The sequence below is a fragment of the Tiliqua scincoides genome, chromosome 11, assembly GCF_035046505.1.
Source record: "Tiliqua scincoides isolate rTilSci1 chromosome 11, rTilSci1.hap2, whole genome shotgun sequence".
Taxonomy (NCBI): Eukaryota; Metazoa; Chordata; class Lepidosauria; order Squamata; family Scincidae; genus Tiliqua; species Tiliqua scincoides.
This window is the reverse complement of record NC_089831.1, coordinates 6,944,999-6,951,855: the sequence shown is the minus strand read 5'-3', so window position 1 is coordinate 6,951,855 and position 6,857 is coordinate 6,944,999. Positions and strand designations below refer to the sequence as shown.

The 6,857-nt window shown below is 49.7% G+C and overlaps 1 pseudogene; it reads right to left on the bottom strand.

Moving 5' to 3' along the window:
* Positions 1–6,271: 6,271 nt before the first annotated feature.
* LOC136662556 (5S ribosomal RNA) lies at positions 6,272–6,388 on the bottom strand (annotated as a pseudogene).
* Positions 6,389–6,857: the final 469 nt, after the last annotated feature.

Genomic DNA, 6,857 nt, shown 5'->3' with positions numbered 1-6,857 from the left:
TATGTGAAGTGTCTTTATTATTCCACCCAGAGGAACTGGTCACTGTTCCAAACAACCTAGTGTTTGAGCTTCTGTTTCCCAGTTCTCCACATCAGCAACATCCACAATCTCTCTTATTCCAAATATACCCTGAAAATTGCTGCTGCTGGAGAGCTTTGAAATATTTACATGTTAGGCTGGGTGTGTGAACATGCTACTCCAGTGACAAGGAATGAAAGGCACTTCAAGCTAACAGGTTAACCAGCTCCAAGTGCTTTGCTTGTGATGTGGATGATATGCTGCAGCTCTTGAATTCTTGATTGACATGCAAAATAGTTTGCAGAGGAGGTGCCAAGCCCCTCTCCCCAGAACACCTCACTACAATTTTTGTGTGCGCCTCAAATGCACAGCCTTCCCACTCAATTTTCCAACCAACTTGTGCTTGTTGCAGGAAAAAGGACCTTGTGGCCTCTTAAAAAACTACTAGCAGATTTATTGTGATATATTTGTGGTCTATGCTATTCCTGGGGGCTGGGGCTAAGAATAGGCCCTCAGTTTGGCTGTACTTGTCGTAAGAGGCGACTAAACAGCCACCGGGTAGATGGGACTCGTCAGCCTAGGAAGGCAGCTCATCTAAGAGAAGGAAACTCTGACCTCAAACCTCCACTGCCTTGTGGCTACATCCAGTTATGGAAAAGGCTTCAGGAGTCAACCTCGAGGCAAAATCAGGAGCCGGAGTCCCTTAGGCAGTTCATGGCTGAACACAGTCACGTTCTGGCAACTCCTGCGACGCCGCTGGAACCAACCGTATTGGCTTCTGCCTTTCCATTGGACCATTCCAGCGACGTGGAGAGGGGGGATTTGCTGCATGGGTAACAGCCTATCCTCCATACCTTCTTTACCCAGGCTTCGCGCACTGGAGAGGACACTCCAACTTCGCCATACGGCGTCGGCACAACACGGGAAGCAGCAGTTTACCGGTTATAAGTCTTTGCTCGATTGGCGTAGAGCATGACGCCAGGGGCTGCTTCCGACGGTGGGAGAGATCATTGCATCTCATTGGGCAGCTACCGCCCGCCTTAAGCTGGGCAGTCCCCAGCCAGTAAGGTGTTGCCTCGCCACGGTCCGTTAACCTCATGGGGTGCGTGGGGTTTAGGGTGAAAACCGACAAGCGGATCGACAACTCTGCACCATGCAACAGAAAACAGAAAACTACTGCCCTAAAGCTGGGCACCTGGAACGTTAGGACAATGACACCTGGCTTCTCTGATGACCTGCAAGAAATAGACGACGCACGCAAAACAGCTGTCATCGACATGGAGCTGAGCAGACTGCAGATGGACATCATCGCCCTTCAAGAGACTAGGCTGCCAGATTCCGGATCTGTCAAGGAGAGAAATTTCTCATTTTTCTGGCAGGGAAAACCACCAAACGAAACCAGGGAACATGGCGTTGGCTTTGCGGTCAGAAATACCCTGCTGAAATCCATCATCCCACCTACTGTGGGAAGTGAAAGAATTTTGTCCCTGCAGCTCCAGTCATCAGCAGGACCTATCACTCTCATCAGTGCTTATGCACCGACTCTGTCATCTCCAGCAGAAGCCAAAGACAAATTCTATGATGACCTGGCCACCACTGTCAAGAAAATCCCTGTAAAAGAGCCATTGTTCATCCTCGGCGATTTCAATGCTAGAGTTGGTGCTGATAACAGTTCATGGCCCACTTGCTTAGGTCAGTTTGGCACTGGGAGGATGAACGAAAATGGCCAACGCCTGCTAGAGTTTTGCTGTCATCACGGTCTCTGTGTCAGCAACACGTTCTTCAACACAAAGCCCCAACATAGAGTCTCTTGGAGACATCCAAGATCAAAGCACTGGCACCAGCTCGACCTGATCCTCACCAGACGCTCCAGCCTTCCCAGCATCAAGATCACACGCAGTTATCATGGTGCTGCCTGCGACACTGACCACTCCCTGGTGTGCAGCAGAGTGAAACTGCAAACAAAGCGACTGTATCACACGAAAAAGGAAGGAAGACCTCGCATTGATACCAGCAAGACCCGGGATCAGAGAAAAGTGGAGGAATTTGCACAAGCGCTTGAGGAATCTCTTCCAGGCCCGGCCGACGCAAACGCATCCAACAGATGGGAACATTTCAAGAATACCGTTTACAACACCGCCTTGTCCATATTTGGCAAGAAGACCAACAAGGCAGCAGACTGGTTTGAAGCCCACTCTGAGGAGTTGACACCAGTCATTGAGGAAAAGAGGAGAGCTCAAGCAGCATACAAGGCCTGTCCCAGTGAGCGCAACCTGCAGGTCCTCCGAACTGCTCGCAGCAAAGTCCAACAGACTGCCAGGAGATGTGCTAACGACTACTGGCTCTAGCTCTGTTCCGAGATACAGATAGCAGCTGACACGGGCAACATCAAGGGGATGTACGATGGTATCAAGCAGGCCCTAGGTCCAACACAGAAGAAAATTGCCCCTCTGAAGTCTGCCACAGGCGAGGTCATCCAGGATCGGGCGCAGCAGATGGAACGCTGGGTGCAGCACTAATCTGAGCTATATTCCAGAGAAAATGTAGTCACCGAAGAAGCACTGAACAACATTGAGTGCCTGCCTGTGCTGGAGGAGCTTGACAGTGAACCAACCCTAGAAGAACTTCACGTGGCCCTGGACTCCCTTGCCTTTGGCAAGGCACCTGGAAAAGACAGCATCCCTGCTGAAGTCCTAAAATGCTGCAAAGAGATCATCGTCACTGAGCTGCATGAAATCCTCTGTCTCTGCTGGAGAGAAGGTGGAGTACCTCAAGACATGAGGGATGCAAACATCATCACGCTGTACAAGAACAAAGGTGACAGGGGTGACTGCAACAACTACCGCGGCATCTCTCTCCTCAGCGTTGTAGGAAAGCTGTTTGCCCGAGTTGTACTAAAGAGGCTCCAGGTACTTGCAGAGAGCGTCTATCCAGAATCGCAGTGTGGATTCCGAGCCAACAGGTCCACCACTGATATGGTATTCTCCCTTAGACAACTGCAGGAGAAATGCAGGGAACAACGACAGCCACTCTTTATAGCCTTCATAGATCTCACAAAGGCTTTCGACCTGGTCAGCAGAGACGGCCTCTTCAAGATTCTCCCCAAGATTGGATGTACACCCAGGCTCCTCAGCATCATCAGATCTTTCCACAAGGACATGAAGGGCACTGTTGTCTTCGATGGCTCCACATCAGACCCTTTTGACATCCGAAGCGGAGTGAAGCAGGGCTGTGTTCTTGCACCAACCTTGTTTGGGATTTTCTTCGCTGTCCTGCTGAAGCAGGCCTTTGGAACTGCAACAGAAGGCATCTATCTCCGGACCAGATCAGACGGAAAGCTCTTCAACCTCTCCAGACTGAGAGCAAAATCCAAAGTCCAGCTGAAATGTCTGCGTGACTTCCTCTTTGCCGACGATGCAGCTGTCACTACCCACTCTGCCAAAGATCTCCAGCAGCTCATGGATCATTTTAGCAAGGCCTGCCAAGATTTTGGACTGACAATCAGCCTGAAGAAAACACAGGTCATGGTTCAGGATGTGGACTCACCTCCCTGCATTACAATCTCTGAGCATGAACTGGAGGTTGTCCATGACTTTGTGTACCTTGGCTCAACGATCTCCGACACTCATTCTCTCGATACCGAGCTAAACAAGCGCATCGGTAAAGCAGCTACCACGTTTTCCAGACTCACAAAGAGAGTCTGGTCCAACAAGAAGCTGACGGAACATACCAAGATCCAGGTCTACAGAGCTTGCGTCCTGAGTACACTTCTGTACTGCAGTGAGTCATGGACTCTTCGCTCACAACAGGAGAGGAAACTGAGCGCTTTCCACATGCGCTGCCTCCGACGCATCCTCGGCATCACCTGGCAGGACAAAGTTCCAAACAACACAGTCCTGGAACGTGCTGGAATCCCTAGCATGTATTCACTGCTGAAACAGAGACGCCTGCGTTGGCTTGGTCATGTTGTGAGAATGGATGATGGCCGGATCCCAAAGGATCTCCTCTATGGAGAACTCGTGCAAGGAAAGCGCCCTACAGGTAGACCACAGCTGCGATACAAGGACATCTGCAAGAGGGATCTGAAGGCCTTAGGGATGGACCTCAACAAGTGGGAAACCCTGGCCTCTGAGCGACCCGCTTGGAGGCAGGCTGTGCAGCATGGCCTTTCCCAGCTTGAAGAGACACTTTGCCAACAGTCTGAGGCTAAGAGGCAAAGAAGGAAGGCCCATAGCCAGGGAGACAGACCAGGGACAGACTGCACTTGCTCCCGGTGTGGAAGGGATTGTCACTCCCGGATTGGCCTTTTCAGCCACACTAGACGCTGTGCCAGAACCACCTTTCAGAGCGCGATACCATAGTCTTTCGAGACTGAAGGTTGCCAATACAATGCTATTCCATTTCTAAGCAAAGCTCAAACCTGTACAAGTTGACCGAGAACCAAAAGACCCATTCACAAGTTCATGTAGTAGCACTTGCAGTGGCAGAGTAACAAGTCTGATTTAGGGCACAATCCTAAGGTGGTCTACTCAGAAGTAAGTCCTATTGTGTTCAATGAGACTTACTCCCAGGAAAGTGAGGTTAAGCTTGCATCCTTAATCTGGTTCGAATACAACTGAGGGCGCAATCCTAGCCCCTTATGTCAGTGCTTTCCAGCACTGACATAAGGGCAATGCAGCTCTGAGGTCAGGGAACAAACATTCCCTTGCTTTGGAGGCCTCCGTGAGTGACACCCAACTGCAGGATGCAGCACACGGACACGTCCCAGAGCTGGAAAGGACTGACATAAGGGGTTAGGATTGTGCCCTGAATTTACTTATCAATTAAAATCTCCCTTTGCAGTCTTTTTTTTTTTTTTGCTGAAGACTGTTGACTTTCAGGTCAGCACAGCAGAATGTCCAGAGAGGGGCTTTCTAAGTGTTTCCTTTTATGGATTTGTGCCCATGGATTCCCTTGCCCAGCTTGGCACTGTGTTTACTGAATGTGTTTACTGTGGTGCTGAATGACTCTGCTGGGGGACCCTAATTGAAGCTTCTTTCCTCGGGAGTCCTAAAGTAGACTGCATTCTTCCCCCATCCATTGATTACTTTGCTCTCCTGCTTTCCTCTGACAAATGTGACCTTGACATGCCAAGTTGTAATCTCTAGGCATTTATCACAAGTTGCATTAAGAATATCTTGTTGCTCAGCAAGCATCAGTTGGGAATATTATTGATGAGGCGTTAAAAAGCAGAGATGGCATTACATCAAATGCTGGCCAATGTAGATTTTTCATCTTTTTACACGTTTTTTTTTTACACTTTTTTTTTTCACACGTGACTCTGAAAAGAGCCTTTCAACCTTCCTAGCCCAAGTTGGGCCATGTTTGTTGTAGTCCATTCAAGAATGTAGTCCATTCAAGTGAGCATTCAAGAGAAAATGAGTCCATGCAGTTGCAGTTCTGGCCCCTGTGCCACCCAGGGCCAGGACCACAAAATGCCGCCCCCCCCCCGCCTTAAAAGGTCACTTCTGGTTTTCTCCAAAACTCTGGTTTGTAGCTGACGCTACTTTGCTTTGGGGAAGCACCCAAGGCTTAGTGCCTTGTTGCTTGATGTGGAGTGCAAAGAGCAGAGGCACTCTGAGGGTTGAGGGAAGGAACTGGAACAGCAAGAAGTCAGAGAGGCAGAAAGAATGAGGCAGACAGGATTCAAATGTAGATGCAGGGGGGAAGCTGGAATAGATCCTTGCCCAGCCTCCACCAAGCTTTTTATTGACTCTCAAGCAGTACAGTACAATACTGAGAGTTACTGATAACACTAGCTACAGCTAGCTGGCTCTAGCTGACCACAACACATTCCTAGGTCTGACCGCTTCCTTATCTCTAATGCTAGCTCATCTTGTTTACTAGGTAAAAGGCAGTGAACAAGGCCAAGCTCAGAGTATGCTCTGGCCAAAGCAGATGTGCCTGCAGTTGCCAAATTCACTAAGCCTTTATGTGCTTCTGCATATGCTACACTGGTTTTCTTTCAGAGACCTCAGAAGGTCTTCAGGGGGCTGGGAAAGCCATGTGTGGCCTTTCCCAGCCCTCAGAAGGCCTTTAAGACTCTGTAAAGGGGCCTTAAGGGGGGAAGGGTGGTGGCAGAGGGAGTCATGGTGCCATCTCACCCACCAGGCGGCACCTTGGAGCTTGCCCTGCCCTGGGTACACCAGTGAGTCCATGCAATCCAGCGCAGTTATGGTTGGCAACCTTCAGTCTCGAAAGACTATGGTATATAAGCCTACAGCACCCAGTATTCCCAGGCGGTCTCCCATCTAAGTACTAACCGGGCCTGACCCTGCTTAGCTTCCAAGATCAGACGAGATTGGGCATGTGCAGGGTAACAGTTATAAGCATACTTAAATCCATTGATTCCAAAGGGTATAGGCATGCATGTATAGACACTAGCGATAATGCATGTTCTAGTCAATTTGTTGTGGGCTGATTTCATAACTAAACCTCACATGTGAAGCCCTTCTTAACTCCAGGGACGGCTCATCCATAAAGCCAACTGAGGCAGTCGCCTCAGGTAGCAAAAATGGCTCACCTCCTTCTCCCACTTGCCTCCACTGCTCCTCCTCCCACTCCTTGGACTGGAAAAGGAAGTGGATGAGGAAGTATGGAAGTACTCTCATCCACCACTCTCCTCTCCTTCATACTTCTTCCACTCCTTCTTCCTTTTCCAATCCAGTGAATGTGAGAGTAGCAGAGAGTGGCACCTCACTAGGCAGCAGTTGAGGTAGCATTTGGCACTCCACGTCAGGTGCCAGGAGTTCTTAGGCTGGCCCTGCTGAAATCAAGCAGACACTTCCATCCAACACAGA